Here is a 13,234-nt window from a genome sequence, read left to right as displayed (position 1 = left end):
TGGACCTTGACTGGGAGCTCGACCATGAAGAATCGAAATGATTAGCAAGTACGTGGATGCATCTTGCGCAATCAATGAGCAAAGATGAACCAAGACATCACCAAGAGCACAAAGCTCGCCCCAACACAATGGCAGCCAATGGGATCGTCTTGAGCATGCACAAACGCAACAGGGGCGAGACACCTTCAAGGGGGGAAACAAATGGCCGTCCTAAGATGCCAAAGGCATAGTCGCTATTCCCCATAGAACACCACCGTGATAACCACCGTCGACCACAAGCCGGCCACACTACTACAAAAAGGAAGGAAAGCAGCCCCCCTCACAACCATACGACGCAAGCCGCCATTGGTCCGCCATACCTGCCTGCTCCAAAATGATGCCTTCAAGGAGTTGATGCAGAGCACGGCCATCGCTCACTCCAAGGGAGGTAGGATTTCACCTGGTACTGAGAGGGGAGGGAAGGCAAGCTCATGGTGATGCCCCCAACAAGGAAGAGGCACCCGAAGGCATCGTCGTGACCAGCTCCGGCAACAGGCTGAAGCAGGGCATTTGCCCTGAGCAGAAGTAGCCCCCCTCTCCCCAACAAAGGACGAAAGGACCAGTGGCCCACCATTAGCTTAATCTGCCACACGAGCCCTATGGATAGGAAGTCGCCGCCGCACAGCAGCCACCTGTACCACGCAGAGGTAATGGCCAAAGCAGTAGCAGAACCCACGGGAGACCAGATACGATGCTCACAATGCATGAAGGGGAAAGTAGTGGCTGCACCCACGCAATAAACAGTAAATTAAAAAAATAGTAAAATAAATAAAAAAGATCTGAAACTTGGTGGATGTGGTTATGAGCTTATGTTTTAGGAGTTTTCAAAGTTTTATCACCAAAAAACATCTAATGATGTCCATACAAAAACGAAATACAAATGATGCTGTGCACCCACGTTAGTGTTCACAAGTTTTGAGCACAAACTTTATTTTTTTACAGATTTCCTCGGATGTTATTTAGACACAATATTTTGCAAGCACCTAAAACATTTGCTCATAATCGCACCCACAAAGTTTCAGAATTTTTTGAAATATTTTGCTTTGTTTTTTATAGTGGGTGCACTAGGGTTGCAATATGTGTGGGTGTAGAACAGCCACACTATGAAGTCGTCCTTCCACGCAGACAACCACCGCCAGCTGCACACACCTAAGAGCATCTCTAGCAGACCCCTTAAAAGTGATCAAAGCCGTACAAATCAACGTTTTCAGTTTCGCAGTGTAAAAAATCATCCCGAATAGAGACCGTAAAAGTGGTCAAACCCGTAAACTTTTTTCAGGTCCATGAGAATCCACCCCCACAATCCTTTTATTTGCAGATTTGGAGGCAAAACATAAGGGGGCCTGAAAACCGGTCAACACTACACGATAGAAAATTCTGCTGTGCACACACGAGCTTGATACGTCTCCGCCGTATCTATAATTTTTTATCGTTCCATGCCAATATTCTTCAACTTTCATATACTTTTGGCAACTTTTTATATTATTTTTGGGACTAACATATTGATCCAGTGCCCAGTGCCAGTTCCTGTTTGTTGCATGTTTTATGTTTCGCAGAAACCCCATATCAAACGGAGTCCAAACGGGATAAAAATGGACGAAGAATATTTTTGGAATATTTATGATATTCGGGAAGAAGAATCAACGCGAGACGGTGCTCGAGGGGGCCACGAGGCAGGGGGCGCGCCACAGGGGGGTGGGTGCGCCCCTGACCCTCGTGGGCACCCGGTAAGGCGGTTGCTGCTCTTCTTTTGCCGCAAGAAAGCTAATTTTCAGAAAAAAATCATGGCGAATGTTTCAATCCAATCGGAGTTACGGATCTCCGGATATATAAGAAACGGTGAAAGGACAGAATCTGGGAGCGCAGAAACAGAGAGAGACAGAGAGACAGATCCAATCTCGGAGGGGCTCTCGCCCCTCCCACGCCATGGGGACCATGGACCAGAGGGGAAACCCTTCTCCCATCTAGGGAGAAGGTCAAGGAAGAAGAATAAGAAGGGAGGCTCTCTCCCCCTCGCTTCTGGTGGCGCCGGAACGCTGCCGGGGGCCATCATCATCATCACCGCGATCTACACCAACACCTCCACCATCTTCACCAACATCTCCATCACCTTCCCCCATTTATTTACAGCGGTCCACTCTCCCGCAACCCGCTGTACCCTCTACTTGAACATGGTGCTTTATGCTTCATATTATTATCCAATGATGTGTTGCCATCCTATGATGTCTGAGTAGATTTTCGTTGTCCTTTCGGTAATTGGTGAATTGCTATGATTGGTTTAATTTGCTTGTGGTTATGTTGCTGTCCTTTGGTGCCCATCATATGAGCGCGCGCGTGGATCACACCATAGGGTTAGTTGTATGTTGATAGGACTATGTATTGGAGGGCAAGAGTGACAGAAGCTTCAACCTAGCATAGAAATTGATGCATACGGGATTGAAGGGGGGCCGATATATCTTAATGCTATGGTTGGGTTTTACCTTAATGAACGTTAGTAGTTGCAGATGCTTGCTAATAGTTCCAATCATAAGTGCATAGAATTCCAAGTCAGGGATGACATGCTAGCAGTGGCCTCTCCCACATAAAACTTGCTATCGGTCTAGTAAAGTAGTCAATTGCTTAGGGACAATTTCACAACTCCTACCCCCACTTTTTCGCACTCGCTATATTTACTTTATTTCTTCTTTATCTAAACAGCCCCTACTTTTTATTTACGAGCTCTTTATTATCTTGCAAACTTATCCATCAACACCTACAAAGTCCTTCTAGTTTGATGCTTGTTCTAGGTAAAGCGAACGCTAAGCGTGCGTAGAGTTGTATTGGTGGTCGATAGAACTTGAGGGAATATTTGTTCTACCTTTAGCTCCTCGTTGGGTTCGACACTCTTACTTATCCAAAGAGGCTACAATTGATCCCCTATACTTGTGGGTTATCAAGACCTTTTTCTGGCGCCGTTGCCGGGGAGTCATAGCGTGGGGTGAATATTCTCGTGTGTGCTTGTTTGCTTTATCACTAAGTAATTTTTATTTGATGTTCTAAGTTGTTCTCTATCTTTAGTTATGAATATGGAACACGAAATACCAAAAAAATTAGGTGTACTTGCTACTCATGGAGATGGGGAACCTCCTAAAACCCTCGATGCTGTTTATGTGAAAGATATTATGTACTACTTTGATAATCCTGAGAAAACCCCATTCAACTTTATAATGGGAGACACGTTGGATCAACGTGAATACTTTAGGGATTATCGCTTGACACAAAAAGGGAAACTATTATGGGATCAAATTTATATGTTGCGTTCGTATGCTCGGCAACTATGCTTGAGATATGATTATACTTGTTGCTCTAGGATGAAGGCTCCACACCTTCCCTTTTCATGCAAATTTAATGATAATGAAACCTTGGCTTCTTATGCTAATGGTATATATGATTACTATGATGTGGAACAAATAGAAGAATTTGTTGCTTTTAAGGGTGCTTATGAAATTGAATGTCTGTTTCTAGAGTATGAAGGTTGTGATGATGCTGTTTATAGATCTCAAAATTTTGCCATATTTGAATATTGCTATGAGAACTATGAAAATAATGCCGATATTGATGCATTTCTTGAGAAAGTCTCCGCTGTCCAAGAAGAGACTAATATTTTGCAGGAGTCTATGGAAGAAGAAATTGATGAAACTGTGAGCTCATTGGATGAAAAAGATGATGAGGAGAGCAAAGAACAAAAGGAGGAAGAGCGGATTAGCTACCCGTGCCCACCTTCTAATGAGAGGAACTCTTCAACTCATACATTATTTAATTTCCCTTCGTGTGTACCGAAGGATGAATGCTATGATGATTGTTATGATCCCGTTGATTCTCTTGAAATACCCCTTTTTGATGATGCTTGCTATGCTTGTGGCTATGTTGCCAATATGAATTATGCTTATGGAGATGAACTTTCTATAGTTCCTTATGTTAAACATGAAATTGTTGCTATTGCACCCACGCATGATAGTCCTATTATCTTTTTGAATTCTCCAAACTACACTATATCGGAGAAGTTTGTGCTTATTAAGGATTATATTGATGGGTTGCCTTTTACTACTACACATGATGATTTTGATAGATATAATATGCATGTGCTTGCTGCTGCTACTTGCAATTATTATGAGAGAGGAACTATATCTCCACCTCTCTATGTTTCCTATATGATAAAATTGCAAGAAACTGCTTATACTATTCATTGGCCTTTACTATGTGTGCATGAATTGTTCTTTTATGACATGCCAATGCATAGGAAGAGAGTTAGACTTCGTTGTTTCATGATATATGTTACTTTGTGCTCAGTACTAAATTACAAATCATTGTTAATTAAAATTGGCTTTGATATACCTTGGGATCCGGGTGGATCCATTACTTGAGCACTATATGCCTAGCTTAATGGCTTTAAAGAAAGCGCTGCCAGGGAGACAACCCGGAAGTTTTAGAGAGTCATTTATTTCTGTTGAGTGCTTTTATATAGTTTAAAAACAAAAAAATAAAGAGGGGAACCCAAAACTTTTTCAAAATAAAAGCGAAAGTGAGAAAGACGAGCGTTGTTAAAGTGGGAGCTAGCCTTGAACTTTGTTCATGCTCACGGAAACTTTGTGAATCTTGATTACAGAAACTTTTCAACAAAAATAATTATCCCCTTGTACAATTCCATTGTATTATAAAAATAATGTGCCAAGGTTTGCCTTTAGGATGTTTACAATGCTTGTTGGTTTGTACGGTGCAGGACAGAAACTCTGGCTGTAGTGCGCGATTTTACATTTTTTTACTGGAAAGTCAAACGGCTCTGATTCTTTTTGCACTCTCTTTCTATACAAATTGTTTATGTTTCCTAATTTTTGTAGAATTTTTGGGGTACCAGAAGTACGGTGAATGTTCAGATTGCTACAGACTGCCCTGTTTAAGACAGATTCTGTTTTTGATGCATAGTTTGCTGGTTTTGATGAAACTATCAATTTATATCAGTGGATTAAGCCATGGAAAAGTTATATTACAGTAGACACAATGCAAACACAAAATATGAATTGGTTTGCAACAGTACTTAGAGTAGTGATTTGCTTTAATATACTAACGGATCTTACCGAGTTTTCTGTTGAAGTTTTGTGTGGATGAAGTGTTTGATCGAGGAGGTCTCGATATGAGGAAAAGGAGGAGAGGAAGGAGCTCAAGCTTGGGGATGCCCAAGGCACCCCAAGTAAATATTCAAGGAGACTCAAGCGTTTAAGCTTGGGGATGCCCCGGAAGGCATCCCCTCTTTCTTCAACAAGTATCGGTGTGTTTTCGGATTCGTTTCGTTCATGCGATATGTGCAAGTCTTGGAGCGTCTTTTGCATTGTTTTCACTTTTCTTTTATGCACCATGCTGGTATGAGATAGTCCATGGTTGATTTATAGAATGCTCATTGCACTTCACTTATATCTTTTGAGTATGGCTTTATAGAATGCTTCATGTGCTTCACTTATATCATTTGAAGTCTGGATTGCCTGTTTCTCTCCACATAGAAAACCGCCATTTGTAGAATGCTCTTTTGCTTCACTTATATTTGTTAGAGCGTGGGCATATCTTTTATAGAAAGAATTTAACTCTCTTGCTTCACTTATATTTATTTAGAGAGATGACAGGAATTGGTCATTCACATGGTTAGTCTTAAAATACTACATAAACTTGTAGATCACTGAATATGATATGTTTGATTCCTTGCAATAGTTTTGTGATATAAAGGTGGTGATATTAGAGTCATGCTAGTGGGTGACTATGGATTAGTAGAAATACTTGTGTTGAGGTTTGTGATTCCCGTAGCATGCATGTATGGTGAACCGTTATGTAACGAAGTTGGAGCATGAGATATTTTTTGATTGTCATCCTTTGTGTGGAGGTCGGGATCGCGCGATGGTTAACTCCTACCAACCCTTCCCCTAGGAGCATGCGTGTAGTACTTTGTTTTGATGGCTAATAAATTTTTGCAATAAGTATGTGAGTTCTTTATGACTAATGTTGAGTCCATGGATTATACGCACTCTCACCCTTCCATCATTGCTAGCCTCTTCGGTACCGTGCATTGCCCTTTCTCACCTCGAAAGTTGGTGCAAACTTCGCCGGTACATCCAAACCCCGTGATACGATACGCTCTATCACACATAAGCCTCCTTATATCTTCCTCAAAACAGCCACCATACCTACCTATTATGGCATTTCCATGGCCATTCCTAGATATATTGCCATGCAACTTCCATTATCATCATATACATGACTTGAGCATTCATTGTCATATTGCTTTGCATGATCGTAAGACAGCTAGCATGATGTTTTCATGGCTTGTCCGTTTTTTGATATCTTTGCTATGCTAGATCATTGCACATCCCGGTACACCGCCGGAGGCATTCATATAGAGTCATATCTTTGTTCTAGACATCGTTGTAATATTGAGTTGTAAGTAGATAAAGTGTGATGATCATCATTATTAGAGCATTGTCCCGAAAAAAAGAGGCCAAAGAAGCCTAAATAAAAAAAGGGGGCAAAAGAAGCCCGCAAAAAAAAAAAAAAAAAAAGAATAAAAGGGACAATGTTATTATCCTTTTTCCACACTTGCGCTTCAAAGTAGCACCATGATCTTTATAATAGAGAGTCTCTTATTTTGTCACTTTCATATACTAGTGGGAATTTTCATTATAGAACTTGGCTTGTATATTCCGATGATGGGCTTCCTCAGATGCCCGAGGTCTTCATGAGCAAGCCAGTTGGATGCACACCCACTTAGTTTCCAGTTTGAGCTTTCATACACTTATAGCTCTTAGTGCATCCGTTGCATGGCAATCCCTACTCCTCACATTGACATCAATTGATGGGCATCTCCATAGCCCGTTGATTAGCCGTGTCGATGTGAGACTTTATCCTTTTTCTGTCTTCTCCACATAACCCCCACCATCATATTCTATTCCACCTACAGTGCTATATCCATGGCTCACGCTCATGTATTGCGTGAAAGTTGAAAAACTTTGAGAATACTAAAGTATGAAACAATTGCTTGGCTAAAACCGGGGTTGTGCATGATTTAAAATACTTTGTGTGATGAAGATGGAGCATAGCCAGACTATATGATTTTGTAGGGATAACTTTCTTTGGCCATGTTGTTTTGAAAAGACATGATTGCTTTATTAGTACGCTTGAAGAATTATCGTCTTAATGTCAAATGATAGACTATTGCTTTGAATCACTCGTGTATTAATATTCATGCCATGATTAGATTATATGATCAAGATTATGCTAGGTAGCATTCCACATCAAAAAATTATCTTTTTATCAATTACCTACTCGAGGACGAGCAGGAATTAAGCTCGGGGATGCTGATACGTCTCCGTCGTATCTATAATTTTTTTTATTGTTCCATGCCAATATTCTTAAACTTTCATATACTTTTGGCAACTTTTTATATTATTTTTGGGACTAACATATTGATCCAGTGCCCAGTGCCAGTTCCTGTTTGTTGCATGTTTTATGTTTCGCAGAAACCCCATATCAAACGGAGTCGTAACGAGATAAAAACGGGCGGAGAATATTTTTGGAATACTTATGATATTCGGGAAGAAGAATCAACGCGAGACGGTGCCCGAGGGGGCCACGAGGCAAGGGGCGCGCCCCACGGGGGTGGGCGCGCCCCTAACCCTTGTGGGCACCCCTTAAGGCGGTTGCTGCTCTTCTTTTGCTGCAAGGAAGATAATTTTCGGAAAAATATCATGGCGAACGTTTCAATCCAATCGGAGTTACGGATGTCCGGATATATAAGAAACGTTGAAAGGACAGAATCTGGGAGCGCAGAAACAGAGAGAGACAGAGAGACAGATCCAATCTCGGAGGGGATCTCGCCCCTCCCATGCCATGGAGACCATGGACCAGAGGGGAAACCCTTCTCCCATCTAGGGAGAAGGTCAAGGAAGAAGAAGAAGAAGGGGGCTCTCTCCCCCTCGCTTCTGGTGGCACTGGAACGCTGCCGGGGGCCATCATCATCACCCCGATCTACACCAACACCTCCGCCATCTTCACCAACATCTCCATCACCCTCCCCCATATATTTACAGAGGTCCACTCTCCCGCAACCCGCTGTACCCTCTACTTGAACATGGTGCTTTATGCTTCATATTATTATCCAATGATGTGTTGCCATCCTATGATGTCTGAGTAGATTTTCGTTGTCCTTTCGGTAATTGGTGAATTGCTATGATTGGTTTAATTTGCTTGTGGTTATGTTGCTGTCCTTTCACTAGTAGAAAACTGGGCTTTGGTCATAGGGCAATATTCACATTAGTCCCGGTTCAGTCCCGAACCGGGACTAATGTGAGCATTGGTTCTGGTTCGTGCGGCCAGGGGCCTGCGGGGCCTCGTGGGGGCATTGGTCCCGGTTCATCCGGACCCTTTGGTCCCGGTTTGTGGGACAAACCGGGACCAATGGGCCACGCTCCTGGCCCACCACCCTTTAGTCCCGGTTCATACCACAAACCGGGACTAAAGGGCTGGTCCTAGTTGCGGCCAGTGTTTAGTCCCACCTCGCCAACCGAAGGGTGCTCACACCAGTTTATAAGCCCGTCCCTCTCTACCTTGTTGAGCTCCTCTCAAAGTGAAAATAGATGCCCTTATATAGGGAATTTGACCTAAATTCACAGTAAATTTCTTTGAATTTCATAGAAATTTATTATGAATTTAGGTTGAATTTTCTCTATAGGCGCATCTATGTTTATTTTTTATAGTAAATAAATAAATAAACCTTAATAAAATAAATAAAAATAAATAAACCTTAATAAAATAATATAAAATAAACTATAGTAACTAAAATAAATAAACCTTAATAAATTAAATAAAAATAGCAGCAGTAAAATAAATAAAAATAAAATAACTAAAGTAAAATACATAAGTAATTAGAAATAAATTAAATATGTTTTTTGTTGTAAGTAGAAACAAAACAAAACAAATAAAGCAAAAGAGAAAACAAAAAACAGAGAAAAAAATTATGCCACCTACTGGGCCACCACGGCCTGAATACGACTTGAAACCCATACATGGGCCAGGATTCAGGCCCGCAGAAGGCCCAGTAGGCCCCACAGGCAGAGAGAACGGTTAGGCCCGAAAGCCTGCAGTTGAGAGGAGCTCGAGAGTGTGGGCGCAGCAGAGCTTATAAACCACTCTCGAGCCCTCTCAACTAGCGAGGTGGGACTAAACTTTTGACGTGGGGCAGCACAAGGCCTTTGGTCCCGGTGTTCGCCGAGAGGCAACTATGAGCGCATTCTTGCAAAGACATATGCCGAAGCGGAGCGGTCGGGAAGTACTGCCAGTGATAAGAGGTTAAAAGAACGACGAGCTGGGAAAAAAATTGCCCAGCTCGGCGAACAAGCGAACCAATCGTGCCCCCCGCTGAAGGTGTCAAAAGACATCGTCGCTAATGAGAGGATGGTGGCCGGTTATAGCAATCTTGGAGATTACCTGCCCGACGATGTACAATATGAAATCATGGAGGTGGACGAACACAAATACCATTACGGGAAGCCTCTCGTCAAAGATGAAAGATCTCTAACAACGATGATGCGAAGATTACATGATTGGTACATGAAAACCTGCAGAGAGTCTGATGGGATGGATACTTTGACGCTGAGAGTTAAACCGGAGCATGACCTCATTGGAATTGAACTGCTGAATGTTCCATTTGAGGATTTCTTCCAGTTTTACAATCAAAAGGCCCTCGATAAAACAACGATCACTTGCTACTGTCTGTAAGTAGTACTACTTCTGTCATTAAGTCTCTCTATATAGGTCAGCTCTTTCATTGCATGTATTTATAATTATCCTCACTATATTATGCAGATTGAAGATCGCCGAATTGAAGAAAAGACAAATCGGTGATATTGGGTTCATTAACACAAATCTCATAGATGCATATACGGTTGAAAAACATCCCAAAGAAGCCGAGGCCAACTTGCTACGATCGTTGGTATTAAATCAAAACAAAGATATACTACTCTTTCCTTACAACTTCAAGTGATTGTTACTGTCTTGTGCATATTCGGTTTCCCTTATTATTCCAGGTTATGGTAATGTAATTGATGACTTATGCATGCATGCGCAGCTTCCACTATATTCTCCTAGAGATTAAGCTTGAGCAGGGAGTAGTAACCGTGTTAGACTCGAGACGAAAAGATCCCCAGGACTATGCGAACATGACTCAAATGCTCGAGAAGTAAGTTAAATCGATCATTATCCACCATATCAGCAACTTTGTTCATTTCCTGATATCAAGTAATTGTTTTCTTTGTCTGGCAGGGTTTGAAGAAAATTCACCACAAAAGCTCCGGGACTGCCGAAGAAGCTGCAATTTAGACACCCAAAAGTAAGTACTATAGTAGCATGTTCCGCGCATCTCCTAGTGATTCAAGCGCTAGTTTCATCAATACCATTTAGCATGCTTGCTTATCAGTTTGATTGACCTCTATTTCTTGTAAAGTGGTTGTGGCAGGAACCCGGGAATAATTACTGTGGATACTACGTTTGCGAGTCCATCCGCCACACGACCTGTGAGCGGGGCTACTCTGACGAACAATATGAAGTGCGTAAGCAATAATATTCACAATTTTATTTTATTACCATCATTTGTGTCGAGTTTCATTTATTCATATATATATGTATTGACCCCCTTCTTCAAATTAGATCTTTCAGATGCGTGATGAACTCCTAGCACCAGATCGTATGCGAGGAATTCAAGAGGAATTGGCGGCATTCTTCCTTGACCACGTGATCGCTGAAAACGGAGAATACTATGTGGACCCTGTGTTCATATATAATTAGGAGATTATATTGTAAGAGATAATTATTGTATATATGTAGCCGGTAGTGTCGGATAGATATACGAGACTTGTTGTTCGACCAATCTCTCGGAGAAGGAGAGGTGGTCGATATCACTTCTCTCTGTATGCATATGTTCATGACGATCTTCTGTTTCCTTCATTTGCTTACTAGTTAGCGTTCTAGTCCTCTCTATACGTATATAGTACGTAGCATCGACCAAGCACGGAGATAAGAGAGGACACTTCTCTCTATTAATTAGCTAGCTAACACAATATATGAAACACCTAAATTAACCCCCCAAACCCCCCCCCCCTTCAAAAAAAAACAAAAACCCCAGCCCCTGAAATGCTGACGCGTGGATGCCTACTGGTCCTGGTTGGTGACACCAAGCGGGACAAAAGGCCCTGCCTATTGGTCCCGGTTGGTGACACCAACCGGGACAAAAGGCCCTGCCTATTAGTCCCGGTTGTTGGCACCAACCGGGACCAAAGGCCCCCCTGCCTGGGCTGGCAGCGGCGGCCACGTGGAGGACCTTCTGTCCCGGTTCGTGTAAGAACCGGGACTAAAGGGTTAGGGCTTTAGTAACAACTCTTTAGTCCCGGTTCGAAAACCGGGACAAAAGGCCCTTACAAACCGGGGTAAAAGCCCCTTTTCCTACTAGTGTTTGGTGCCCATCATATGAGCGCGCGCGTGGATCACACCATAGGGTTAGTGGTATGTTGATAGGACTATGTATTGGAGGGCAAGAGTGACAGAAGCTTCAACCTAGCATAGAAATTGATGCATACGGGATTGAAGGGGGGCCGATATATCTTAATGCTATGGTTGGGTTTTACCTTAATGAACGTTAGTAGTTGCGGATGCTTGCTAATAGTTCCAATCATAAGGGCATAGAATTCCAAGTCAAGGATGACATGCTAGCAGTGGCCTCTCCCACATAAAACTTGCTATCGGTCTAGTAAAGTAGTCAATTGCTTAGGGACAATTTCACAACTCCTACCACCACTTTTCCACACTCGCTATATTTACTTTATTGCTTCTTTATCTAAACAGCCCCTAATTTTTATTTATGTGCTCTTTATTATATTGCAAACTTATCCAACAACACCTACAAAGTCCTTCTAGTTTCATACTTGTTCTAGGTAAAGCGAACGCTAAGCATGCGTAGAGTTGTATCGGTGGTCGATAGAACTTGAGGGAATATTTGTTCTACCTTTAGCTCCTCGGTGGGTTCGACACTCTTACTTATCGGAAGAGGCTACAATTGATCCCCTATACTTGTGGGTTATCAGAGCTCCAGTGACCTTCCGCCACGGAACTCACCGGAATCTCGCCGGAAACTCGCCGATTACAACAACGGGGGGGCGGCGACGGGGACAGATGATGTCTACTACACAACCTTCTTCTTGTAGACGTTGTTGGGCCTCCAAGTGCAGAGGTTTGTAGGACAGTAGCAAATTTCCCTCAAGTGGATGACGTAAGGTTTATCAATCCGTGGGAGGCGTAGGATGAAGATGGTCTCTCTCAAGCAACCCCGCAACCAAATAACAAAGAGTCTCTTGTGTCTCCAACACACCCAATACAATGGTAAATTGTATAGGTGCACTAGTTCGGCGAAGAGATGGTGATACAAGTGCAATATGGATGGTAGATATAGGTTTTTCTAATCTGAAAATATAAAAACAGCAAGGTAACTATGATAAAAGTGAGTACAAACGGTATTGCAATGCGTTGAAACACGGCCTAGGGTTCATACTTTCACTAGTGCAAGTTCTCTCAACAATAATAACATAACTGGATCATATAACTATCCCTCAACATGCAACAAAGAGTCACTCCAAAGTCACTAATAGTGGAGAACAAACGAAGAGACTATGGTAGGGTACGAAACCACCTCAAAGTTATTCTTTCTGATCGATCTATTCAAGAGTCCGCAATAAAATAACACGAAGCTATTCTTTCCGTTCAATCTATCATAGAGTTCGTACTAGAATAACAACTTAAGACACAATTCAACCAAAACCCTAATGTCACCTAGATACTCCATTGTCACCTCAAGTATCCGTGGTCATGATTATACGATATGCATCACACAATCTCAGATTCATCTATTCAACCAACACAAAAGTACTTCAAAGAGTGCCCCAAAGTTTCTACCGGAGAGTCAAGACGAAAACATGTGCTAACCCCTATGCATAAGTTCATGGGCGGAACCCGCAAGTTGATCACCAAAACATACATCAAGTGGATCACGTGATATCCCATTGTCACCACAAATAAGCACGGCAAGACGTACATCAAGTGTTCTCAAATCCTTAAAGATTCAATCCGATAA

Source organism: Aegilops tauschii, chromosome 2, assembly GCF_002575655.3.
Source record: "Aegilops tauschii subsp. strangulata cultivar AL8/78 chromosome 2, Aet v6.0, whole genome shotgun sequence".
NCBI classification, from domain to species: domain Eukaryota; kingdom Viridiplantae; phylum Streptophyta; class Magnoliopsida; order Poales; family Poaceae; genus Aegilops; species Aegilops tauschii.
Note: the sequence above shows the minus strand (reverse complement) of the source record.